At 34.5% G+C, this 12,826-nt stretch overlaps 1 pseudogene across 1 annotated transcript in view; it reads left to right on the top strand.

Annotated features, from left to right (window-relative positions):
* The first annotated feature begins 3,778 nt into the window (after window positions 1–3,778).
* LOC143238017 (clathrin heavy chain 1-like) overlaps window positions 3,779–12,826 on the top strand; it is a 70,616-nt pseudogene continuing 61,568 nt past the window's right edge. Inside the window, exons 1-2 of the transcript XR_013020381.1 lie at window positions 3,779–4,154; window positions 6,056–6,263. The product of XR_013020381.1 is annotated as a clathrin heavy chain 1-like (transcript). The remainder of the gene's footprint in view (window positions 4,155–6,055; window positions 6,264–12,826) is intronic.

Genomic DNA, 12,826 nt, shown 5'->3' with positions numbered 1-12,826 from the left:
AACTTAATATACTGGAAATTAATTTTGTTAAGAATAAATAAATAATTAAGAATTAGCAATTATGGAATATTTATTAGTTTGTTTTTGAATTTCGCACAAAGCTACTCGAGGGCTATCTGTGCTAGCCGTCCCTAATTTAGTAGTGTAAGACTAGAGGGAAGGTATCTAGTCATCACCACTCACCGCCAACTCTTGGGCTACTCTTTTACCAACGAATAGTGGGATTGACCGTCACATTATAACGCCCCCACGGCTGAAAGGGCGAGCATGTTTGGCGCGACGGGGATGCGAACCCGCGACCCTCAAATTACGAATCGCACGTCTTAACACGCTTGGCCATGCCGGGCCGAATATTTATTAGTGTCCAGAAATGATTTATTTAGTTTGTCCAATCGTCATAATTATATTATCAAAATGTTAGCTCTTGTTTTATTACTTTTATAATAGTATTGCAATTTTTATATTCTATCATGATGACAGTAAAACACATAAGTTCAAGAAGGCTTGATACAAAATAATTAAAACCTTATAACCCGAGCGCTTTCAAAATATACACCTTTTTCACATATTTCTGTGACACGGCATGGCCAGGTGGTTAAGGTACTCGACTCGCAATCTGAGGATTGCGGGTTTAAATCCCCGTCACACTAAACATGCTTGCCTTTTCAATCGTGGGGGCGTTATAATGTGATGGTCAATCCCACTATTCGTTGGTAAAAGAGTAGCTCAAGAGTTGGCGGTGGATGGTGATGACTAGCTGCCTTCCCTCTAGTCTTACACTGCTAAATTAGGGACGGCTGGGCAGATAGTCCTCGTGTAGCTTTGCGCAAAATTGAAAATAAAACAAACCAAACTTATTTCCATAGTCTGAAACTCTAGATTCGCAATGATAGTGTTTGAGGGCTTATAACCCTAAAACTAGGATTTCTAGATTTACAGTGAGTACCTCATTTCTGCAGACTTAAACCGCTAGAAACCGGGTTTCGATACCAGTGATGAGCAGATCGCCGATAGCCTATTGTGTAGTTTTGTGCTTAACTGCAAACAAACATAATTTACGGTGCAACTTTGTGTTTGGTAACAAACAGTTAATAAATTAGTGATGAACGATTATCACTTTTGCGATTTGATTGTCGATTGCTCTAATTAGACCATTTTAGTATAATAAAAATGAAAACAAAACACAATAAGAAGTTTCTTCATTAAAATTAATTTAAGTTTAATGCAGTAAATAACTTATAACACAATATAATCATAAGCAAATTAATATAAATATAAAATAAATTATTGTGACCTGCTAGAGTTAGAAAACACTGTACAGGTAATCTAATCTTTCCGTATGATTTCAGTTTTAGTGAAACAAGTTCTCACAAAGGAATAGTAATTTGTACATTTCATATCAGGGCATCCCTCTGATAGCTGTTTCATTAATAAAAACAAAATGTAATTTGTTCTTATATCTATGGCCCAACATGGCTAGGTGGTTGGGACGCTTCATTCGTAATCTGAAGGTCGCGGGCTTGAATCCCCGTAACACTAAACATGCTTTCAGCCGTGGCGGTGTTATATGTTACGGTCAATCCCACTATTCGTTAGTGGAAAGTAGTCCAAGAGTTAATGATGGGTGGTGATGAATAGCTGGTTTCCTTCTCGTCTTGACTGCTAATTTAGGGACGGCTAGCACAGATAGTCCTGATGTAGTTTTACCCGAAATTAAAAAACGGTCTTTTGCCTATTTTACTTCTTCAAGTAAACATTATATACACTTAACAATTTGGGTGTTTTCATGTATATGAGTCACTGTACAATACATACTTATTCACCTTATATTACTAATCGACAAGATATTTTATCAGAGATGTCAGAACCGCGGCGTGCTATAACACCCCCACTTTTACATATTTGACTTATATAGCAACTATTAATTACAATATTATGTTAATTTTCTGGAGAGTATGCCCCAGATCTACCTAGATTAAGTTGCTTTTAGCAGCTCCTTATACTTTCAATTTCTCATTTTAAAGTCAGCATGTCTAGCCAAGCATCCCACTTTACAAGTCCTTCCTACACCATTGTTTATATTTTTATTCTGACTAAAACTGAATGCTTTGCTGTGCTTATTGTCACATTGTTCTACTAACAAAACTTATCAATCCACATGGGATGCGTTTTGGGAACTGCATTTCGAAGTAGAAAGTGTGTTTCTGCACTTGCATTGCTTCAAGGTTGTCCTAGAACTACGGACAGTTAACCGGAGCTGCCGATGTGAATGGTTTATTTGTTTGTTTGTTTTCAATTTCGTTTAAAGCTACACGAATGCTGTCTGCGCTAGCCGTCCCTAATTTGGCAGTGTGAGAATAGAGGGAAGGCAGCTAGTCATTACAACCTACCGCCAAGCTTAAGCTACTCTTTTACCAACGAATAGTGGGATTGATCGTCACATTATAACGCCCCCACGACTGAAAGGGCAAGCATGTTTGGTGTGACGGGGATTCGAACCCGCGACCATAGTTGCCGATGTGAATGGAGTAAAAATGACCGGAAAAATAATAGCACAAACGTAATGTATTTATTTGATATTTATTATTTCTTTAGTGTATATTGCAACAAGGAACTACTAAGTAATTTATAGATTCGAATGATGACATCTAATTGAAATTTCGAGTAAATGCTCATCCTTAAAATAAATATAAATCTAAACAAAATAAAAACTTTCACTCTACTTTATTATCCGTCCGCTAGCAAGTCTGCGGATTTATAACGCTAAAATCAGAGGTTCGATTCTCCTCTGTAAGCTTACCAGATAACCTGATCTGACTTTGCTCGAAGAAGAACTGACGCACTCTACATTATTACTTTTGACTAAATGTTAAGTTCTCCTTGAGCACATCCAAAACCAGTGGTAATGTCAGAAATGCTTGTGATGTACCTAACTCCACTAAAAGTCTTTAGAACATGGAAAAGGTGAAACTATCATGTATTGATATGATTGTTTCTATTTAGTTTGTGATTTCGTGTTGTGTTGCAAATTGATTATATAGGCTACAGTTCAAAAATTGAAAGGTATGAAAAAATACGCTTTTTTTAGGTTTTTATTCGTTTTTCGGTACTTTACAAGATTTTAAATATACATATTTTTTAAAATTGAGGATACAGAGTAAAAGTGTCGTACACAGTAAAAAAAAATATGAAAACAATAACAGATATTAGTCTTCAGAAAATTACACTTTACAAAGTTTCAACATAATTTGTAAATATTATTTTTTCGAACAATTTCATTTTCTATACAAAGTACTGCTAAAGTGTTTAATCTCTCTTATCCTGCCTGTACCGTTGTGGAACTGTCGTCTCGAAAACGAGTTTTTGCCATTTGCCACATTAACGGGTAAATTTAATTACATTCTTAGAGCAATAAACGTATTTGGATTTTTTTTATTTGGTTTTCTCATATACGAGGTCTCGTATAAAATGAGACCTTATCTGGAGTTGTATTTTCTCGTAGTTGCGTATTCTATTTAATTTTAATTAAATTTCAGAACACAAATTATCACCATAGACATCTACTTTTTCTCTTTGTTTGTTACATACATTTCTTTTCTTTTTTTCATATAATGTTTACACACCTAAAATTTTTCGGTGGAATTTTGAGCCGACCCTGCAGAGTGATATGATTAATGTCAACTGTACAGCAAAAATACTTATTTTATTGTTCCAAAGTATGTAATATACCATTCGCATTAAATTTAATTTAACATAGGTGGCTCGAACTGCTCTATTATTAGGGAGTTATATGTGGCACTATGATAAGCAGTTTCATCCGCTAGTCACGCGATATGAGAATTGTTTTTTGATCTCAGCGATGTAACTTGTACGAAATAATTTTGTTGGTACTTGGTTGATATTGTCAATTAAATCTAGAAATTTTAATCATTCACGTTATTTTCTTACTAATACCTATAATTATATTGGAACTATTTCTTGTAGATTTCCATAGGCTTTATCCGCCATATTGAGTAGTAGTAATTGGTAAGAGGGCGAACCGGGTTTCGTTTGTCGGAAGTGTTTAACCGATGTTAATTTTTAAATAAGCTTAAGAAATCGAAGTTACGAAAATGACACAACTTCTACCCATACGATTTCAAGAGCATCTACAGGTATTTGTGAACTATATGAAGTTGGGATTGTATATAACTGTATTCCTTAGTAAACATTAATTATAACTTCTTCAATTGTATCGTAAATAAATAGTGTAATTGATAAAACTAGACTTTGAATGTGACTTCGAGTTATAACTGAACCGAACGTTACATTATTCAGTTTATTGTAAATAGAAATATCGTAAATATAATAAACTGTATTATGTAACTAAAAGAATGTTAAACTTCGTTACTGTCAGTATCACTGTCGTTAGTCGAATTATGTTATTTTACTGATACGCACAATAATTAGGGTTAAGACTAATTACGCCCCTTTTTAATTAGTGCTAATACTGTGGCAGTAGCCTAATCCCTAATATTTTTTTAACACAGTTGCAGCTTAGAAAATTAATAATACTACGTTCATTAGCACCAGTGATGTGACGTTTCTTTGTTTTGTGTTTATTATCATTATAGTAATATTTATATGTATTTTACTCTTGTTTAATTGAGTTTATGCAGAATGCTAATTCATGCATTTTTAGAACTATAGTCTTGTAATGTATTACTAATGTAAACAAGTATTTAAGTAATTCATAATTGGTCATTTACTAATATGATGTTATCCCATTGGCTAAAGATTAGCACATTTTGTCCATCAAATGTCATTGAGGACAATCTCCCTGCTGGACAGCAGTAAGTCTACAAATTTACAAAGCTAAAATCAGAAGTTTGATTCCCCTTGGTAGAAACAGCAGATAGCCTAATATGGATTTATTATAAGAAACACATGCATTAAAGATTACTATAATTTATAAATAGTTGTTATTAAGAATGTGCTATCTGTTGGTATGTGTTGATTTTATTTCTTAAGTGAAATGGTTGTTTTCAGTATTCTGTGGTACATATCTTTTCAAAATTGGCCCAACAATTTACTGTAAAAAATCTAAAAGTCATTAAATGTGATTTTTTTCATAGTATTATTTCTTGTAGTACATTTATGGTTTCATAAACCTAATGACACAGCTGACATGCATGGGAAAAAGTCTGTGATGCCATGTGCCATAAAAATACTTACAAAAAGAAACTAGTTTTTCTTCATTAAAATGCACAAATGAATATAATCACAATAAGAATTTGCAAGTTGACATGAAATGCTGACTGATGAAATAATAACATGCAGATATTGTAAATCACCAAATAACCAATTACCTTAATAGTAACACATTTTGTGACTATATAAAACAAAACTGATGATGTTTGAACATAGATTGGATATTGCTTGAAATTCAGAAGTATTGGGTGACACTGAAGAGATTGTAAATGCTATATTGTCAAACAATTTTTTTTTATGATTAATTTAAGAAGTTTCATGTTTTTTTCTCAACTTTTTGTATCAAGACTTTATTATTGAGATAGAATTTTTTTTTTTTAAGTTTAGATATGTTCATAAAAGTCTAAGCCTGAACTTTTTGAGTTGTGAGTGAATTGTTTTAGTTGTGAAGGCTCGCATCAATAATGTTTTGTTTCTAAGAGTTCTGGTATTAATGTTTCAGTTTTCTTGCTTAAAAAAAAAGGATGTTGCATGGCTGCAGTCCAAATAAATAGTTTAAGAATTGGCAATTAAAGTTTAAACCAAGTTGATGTTGGATATAAGTTAAACTTAAAAGTTTGGTAAACTGTTATCATGAAAGATATTAATTTAAAAAACATTCTATATAGAAGGTAGTTGATGCAGATTGCAGGGTGTTAAGTTTTAAAATACTATTTGGATTATTGATGCAATTATTTGACCTTGAATAAGCATTGTTAAAATAATGTGCTGTGCAATAAGAATGGTCAAAATAATCTTAAAGAAAAAGTAGTATTATTTTAAAAGTTATGGACTGAAAATAAGTTATGCAAATTATTTTCTGTAGCTCACCAGTATAGGTATCAATGCTGCCAACATTGGCTTCAATACACTTACCATGGAGTCTGATAAGTACATATGTGTGCGTGAGAAGGTGGGTGACTCAGCTCAGGTTGTTATTATTGACATTAATAATCCAACAAATCCTATCCGGAGACCTATTTCAGCTGATTCTGCTATCATGAACCCTGCTTCTAAAGTTATTGCCCTAAAAGGTGTGTATCTGCTTTTCTTACCTTTTCAAATTTAGAAGTATTTTGATTTCTTCATGTTTTTATTGTATAATTGGAACTTTTGTATCTCTTGACAAACCATGGACATGGGAATATAAAATTGAACTAAAATATTAATAATAACATTAAGCAAGAATTTAAGTGTAATTCAAACAACAAACAGCTATTGATTAATTATGAATATTTAGTTACCTTTCAGTTGTGTGATGGATGAGTGCATGGAGTGGTGGCATTGCTGGTCAATCAACATGTGCTCACTCTGCCTTTGCCACTCAACACACCCTTGGAGGTCTTAATCATCCATGTTTCTTTGGGTCATACCATCACTGTTTGTTTTCTTTACCTGTCTCGTGGAGAGACCTGTAATCAATCAGCCTTGATGCTCTCGTTGAACAGTTGCCATGTTCCTTATTAATCCTGGGGCACTTTAATGGACATAATCCGCTCTAGGGAGGTGCTTATCTCTCTATTTGCTCCCCTCCATATTTCTTGGAGGGTTGACAGTAATCCACATTGCATTGATCATTTTCCTATCATTTTAAGGGAGATTGGCCGTAGTCAGTGCCACCCAACCCATCTTCCTCAATGATAGTTGGACCAGGCCAACTGGCCTCTTTCACTGCTCTCTCAGAACTTAATTCTGTCATCATCTGTAAGCAGCAGTAACTGAATGACTATTATCTAGGCAACTGCTCAATGTATTCCTAAAACCTTGGTGCATTTTCCATGGCATCCTCATCCGAGGTGGAATCCTATTTGCCACATGGCATGAAAGGCTCAAAAGTAGGCCTGGGATACCTTTTGTAGGTATTCCATATTTTCAAACATCACTTTTCAGCTGGCCCATGCACATGCTTGGCAGGTAAGATGTCAAAGCCAGAAGGAATCTTGAATTAAATTCACAACCAACATCCAGTGTAATGTGGGACAAGATTCAGAATATGAGTTGGCAGTATAATTTTGTTCACTTTCAGTCTTGCCTTGTGAGGGCCAGGAAGTTGCTGATGCCCAGAGCATTGCTGTTACTCTAGGTTAGGGGTGTGCAACTCCATGGCCACTGACCACATGGCCAGGGGATAGCACAATTGCAGCCAGCTAGAGTTCAGGAATCAACTTATTTTTTATTGCAAATTTCATAATCAGCAGTTGTACTGCACTGCCTTACTTCGTTGCTAATGTTGTGTGCTTCATAACTGCCACAGACTCTGCCCATTTTGTAATGTCAGTCTGGTTTAAATGTTTGTTATTGAGTATGCATTGTTTTGCATGCGGTTGTAAACATCTTTTTATTGTGCAACTTTCAAGTGTAAATATATTTTGTTTTTAATTGCATAATATGGATAAATGGATAATTTGAAAATGAAAGAATCCAGATGGTGAACACTCACAAAATAGTTTAATTGATTCTGGCATCACTGTCAAAAAGAGAATGGCACATGACTGGAAAAATGTGAAACTAGAATTTAACAACATTTGGGAATTGAAATTTGCAGTGATTGAAGCAAATAATAAGCCAGTGTGTCTTTTGTGTAATTAAGTTTTTAAGAATAAAAAAGTGTACAACCTTAAGCAACATTAACAATTGTCACAACAAATTTAACACAATTTCCAGTTGATAGCATAAATCGTATGCATGAAATTATCCGTCTGAAAGTACAACTGCATGAACAAAGGGAAGGCCTAAAAAAGATTTTTATAATTGATAGAACTAGTTACGTTAGCTACCTATAAAGTAACTTGGATTCTAGCTCAAAAAAATAAAACATTTTCTGTTGCTGAACTAGTAAAAGAAACACTGATTGTGGTCATTGAAACTCTGGAGAATTGTGATTCAAAAATAATTTATTCTTCAAAAGGTAAATAATTTGCAATTAAGTTGAAGAACAATTTTTCTTTAGCAATAGATGAGTCAACAGATGTTAGTGACACTGCACAGTTGATGTTTTGGATTTGATATGTAACTTTAGATCTTCAAGTGAAGGAAGAAATGCTTGGTCTTTGTGGATTACGAGATTGAACATGCGGAAAAAAGATCTTTGAAAAATTTCTTGAATTGTCAAAAAAATTCAGTAAGGATTTTAAAAAAACTTGTTTCTGTCGGAACAGACAGTGCTCCTGCAATGACTGAAGCGAAATTAGGATTTGTTTCTATTTTGAAGCAGCATTTAATTGAAAATAATGTGAAGTCCATGCTTCCATCTTTCCATTGCATTTTGCATCAGGAAAATTTATGTGCTCAAATGTCTAAAAGTGATAAATTGAAAAATTTGATGGACAGTGTTGTACAAATTGAATTTTATTAGAAGTGGAAGCTCTTTCATCCATTGGAAATTTGTTGAATCTTTGAAGAAAAGCAGTGACTACTTTTGATGGTCTTACTGATTTTGCAAATTTAAGAATGGTAAGTGAAGGAAAAGTTTTGGAACGATTTATTTTCTTGTTTCCTCAAATAAGAGTATCTTGTTGAAAAAGGTAAAATTGAAAATTTCCCTGAAATTGAAACTTTATCATGGCAGTGTGATTTGCACTTTCTGTGCAACATGATTGTTCTCTTGAATAATTTGAATACGAAGCTTCAGGGAAAAGGTAAAATAATAAGCGAGCAATCAGTCTATTCATGAATTTTAGTTAAAGCTAAACCTCATTGCAGAACAATTACAAAAGAATGATTTGACACATTTTGCAAAGATGAATAGTTTTTCTAAAAAATGATGACTATGATTTCTCTGATGTTAAAGATAATCTTTATGTAAACTGGAACAAAACTGTCTCAGAAATTTGAATCACGTTTCTCTGAATTTAAAAATTTGAAATTGATATTTGAATTTTTGCATGATCCATTTTAATTTGACTTAGGAAATTTCAGTAAGGAAATTACATCTTTTTTCTTTTGGATGAGTGTGGATTTGAAGATGAGATGCTTACCCTGCAAAGTGTGTAACACATGAAAGGTAAACAAAAAATGTTTATCAGAGAGATGTGACTCACTATTCTGTTAAATGAGTCTTCCAAATTTAAAGATAACAATTTGAAAATTATTTTCTATGTTTGGATCTGCATGGGTGTGTAAGTCAATTTTCTTCTCTAGATTTTCTGAAGTCTAGATACAGATCTCGGCTTACTGACATAAATTTAGAGGCAGAGCTAAGATACTCATTGAGCATAGATATTAAGTCAAGTTTCACAAAACTTGTTGATGAAAACCCCCATCAATTTTTACATTGAAGGTTAGTTGAAATGCAATTAATTTGATTAAACTAACACCTTTCCTTTTTTTATTAATAACGTAGCTAACGTTTTCATTAGCCACATATGTGGCTACTATGAAAAATAAGTTGCCCACCCCTACTCTAGGTGAAAGCATTTGCTGGATATTTAGTACTTCTGCTTCATCATTTGCTTTCTTAGCCATCAGAACTCAGGCAGAGCAATTGCCTCTTTCGTTTTGGACTTATTACCTCCATGACTATGATGCCCCTTTACACTGGTGGAACTCGAAGCTGACTCTTCATTGGTCTGGCAGTACATTAATCAGACATGATGATATACACTACAAGTTGCTGTGCCATCTCTTTCCTGCTATTCTTGTTATTCTTCTGGTTATTTTTAATCAGCTCTGGCAGAAAAATGTTTTTCCTGATGTGTAGTGCCAGGCTATTGCCATACCTTTCTCTAAGCCTGGGAAGGATCCTAAGATTTGTTCAAACTACTGTCCAATTGCTTTGACAAGCTGTTTCTAAGATCTTAGAGAGGATGGTTAATGCTCATCTTATTTGGTTTCTCATATCGAAGAACCTTCTTTCACCCACCTATGTGGGTTCCAGTGATAACACTTTGCTGTGAACCACCTGAATTGACTGAAAATGTTGATCAGAGAAGCCTTTCTCAAGTGACAACATCTAGTATCAGTATTCTTTGACCTTGAAGGCTTATGATATTACATCAAGGTATGGCATTTTGTGAGACCTCCACTTTGCTCATATTTATTAGAAATATTTTAATGGGCACCAGATTCCAAGTTTGTATGGGCTCAATACTTTCCTGTTCTTTCTTGCAGGAACTTGGGGTCGCTCAGGACTATGTCTTGAATGTTGCACTTTTCACTATAAAGAGTAATGTTATCACTGGAAAACTTCCTTTCACTGTTATGAACGTGCTCTTTGTCGACATCTTCCACATCTAGTTTCAGTCGTCAAAACATGAGGTTTATTGAGCACCAACTACAGACTGCCATCAATCATTTACTGAAGTGGACCACAGCAAACAGTTTCAACTTTTCTTTCTAAAACCTTTTGCATGCACTTTTCACCCTGATCCTAATCCTGAACTCCTTGTTGGTTCCTGAGGCAAAGTTCTTGGGGCTCATCTTTGACCATAAATTAACCTTTATATCACACATCAAGCAGCTACGAGTCAAGTGTACAAGGGTACTGAATATCCTTCATGTCCTCTCTTCCACCTCTTGGAAAGTGAATTGATGTTCTATGCTAGAGATATATTGTGATCTCATTCACTTGAAACTGGACTGTGGGTCTCTGGTCTGTCTGTACGAGGTCCTTAGCCATGAAGATGCTGGACCCCCTTCATCATCAGGGGCTTCCTGCAATTCCCCAGTCCTAGACACCTTTGTTTGCAGCTGTCTTTACCATATGCTTCAAAACTTCAATCCTTACTACAGCATTTCACCTTGGGTTGTGTTTTCGTTTCTCAGTGGTCCATGCTTTTTTGGAACAGATGATCTGCCATTGTTCCTTTTGGCCTTCATATCCAGGTGCATTTGGATGAATTGGCTTTGTCCTTCGATGGTATTGCTGTATCTGCTGGTCAGTGCATCCCACCATGACTTATTACCATTCCTAAGTGTGACCTTACTTTGAGTCATCTGAGAAAAGTGGATACACCAGATTGGAAGTACCATCTTTTATTTGCTGAACATCTTTTGAACCATCCTCCCATTCCAATCTATACAGATGTGTTGAAATCAGGTGACTCTGTGGACTCTGCTAGCGTTTGTTGTGATTCGGTGATTGCACACAGGATAACTAAAGTTCCTGTGTTCATTGCCGAACTGTATGCCATTGCTCTTGCTCTGGATCACACAGAAACTAAGCAGTACTCAAATTGTCCTATTTACACTGACTTGCTTAGCTCTCTACTGACCCTGGAATTGCTTCACTTTAATTATCATCTATTTTTCTTTAACATGTACTTCTACCCATTTCTTCTGTACAACAGGCCCCGTTGTTTGCAGGAGTGAGCTTGCTGACACCAGAGCTAAGTCTGTCTGCCCTGATGCCGTCGCTGCTGTGCTTGTTCTGTACATGGACTATGGTCCTGTATTCAAAGTTTGGTTCTGCACCAGCTGGCATTTAATTTGGAGTGAGAATGTGAAAACAAGCTTTTGCAGACTAAACCCTCTATTTTACTGTGGCCATCTTACTTCCATAAGGATCGGAAAGAGAAAGTTGTCCTAACTAGATTACGCATTTGTCACAGTTTTTTAACTCATCATTTTGTTTTATGTGGGACTGATGCATCAGTGTGTGGTCTGTGACATTCGGATCACAATAGTTCACTTTTACTGTCATGCCATCACTACTAATATCAACGACAGCACCATTTTAGACACGTTTTGTCCACAGGTTTACCCCTGATGTTGGACAATGTCATTGGCGATGGTGACACTGTCCACCTTACAAATGTTTAATTTTTTAAGGGCCATTGGTTTTTTTAACACTAAATTTTTTAATTCAAAAATTGGACTTTGTTTTGTTTTAACACTTTCTTTTTATGAATTTTAATAATTTTACTTATAATTTTTTACCAGTTGTTTGTGGTAGATATCCTAATTGCTTTGCACCATAAAACACCAACCAACCAGTGTAGTTATTTTTGATTATTCAAGTGTGTGTCATATAATGTATGTATATGACCTAAACTATTTTTTTAGGAAAGAATAATGGTCATTTTTATTTTACTAGATAGGTGACTTAAGTGCACATTCACAACATCAATGCAAGTTATGTAATGTTAGGTAGGCATGACTGGAAGATCAATATAATTAAAATATATATATATATATCTAGTATAGCATAAACTTAAGCTAATTAGTGTAAACATCTATTTTTTGTGTTATGTCATTCTAGCACGAAAAAAGCATCATGTATTTTTATTTCCTAACTTTTTGTGATGGTTACGAACCTCACGTGGAGTATAGGAAATAACATAAAATATAAAGTCTTGCCGAAAACAAATGTTTGAAATGTACTAAGGGGGTTCTAGAGGTTATTCAAATAATATTTTCGAGATTTTTTGGTATGAAGAATAGTTTTTAATCATAACATGTAATCACTTTGCAATCAGATCAGTAACAAGCAAATCTTTAGTAAAAATATTTCATTAAAAAAATCTGTTTTGTGTAAATAAAGCTTGTAATATTTACTAAAAGTCTGTTTGGTGAAGTTACATATGCTGGATCAAAATTTATAATGCAAATTCTTAATGTGTGCAAGCATGTAAGCAAACTAGGATATATTATACCAAGC

Source organism: Tachypleus tridentatus, chromosome 13 (genome assembly GCF_004210375.1).
Source record: "Tachypleus tridentatus isolate NWPU-2018 chromosome 13, ASM421037v1, whole genome shotgun sequence".
Lineage (NCBI taxonomy): Eukaryota > Metazoa > Arthropoda > Merostomata > Xiphosura > Limulidae > Tachypleus > Tachypleus tridentatus.
The sequence above is the reverse complement of the archived record's forward strand: the minus strand, read 5'-3'. Positions and strand labels throughout refer to the sequence as shown.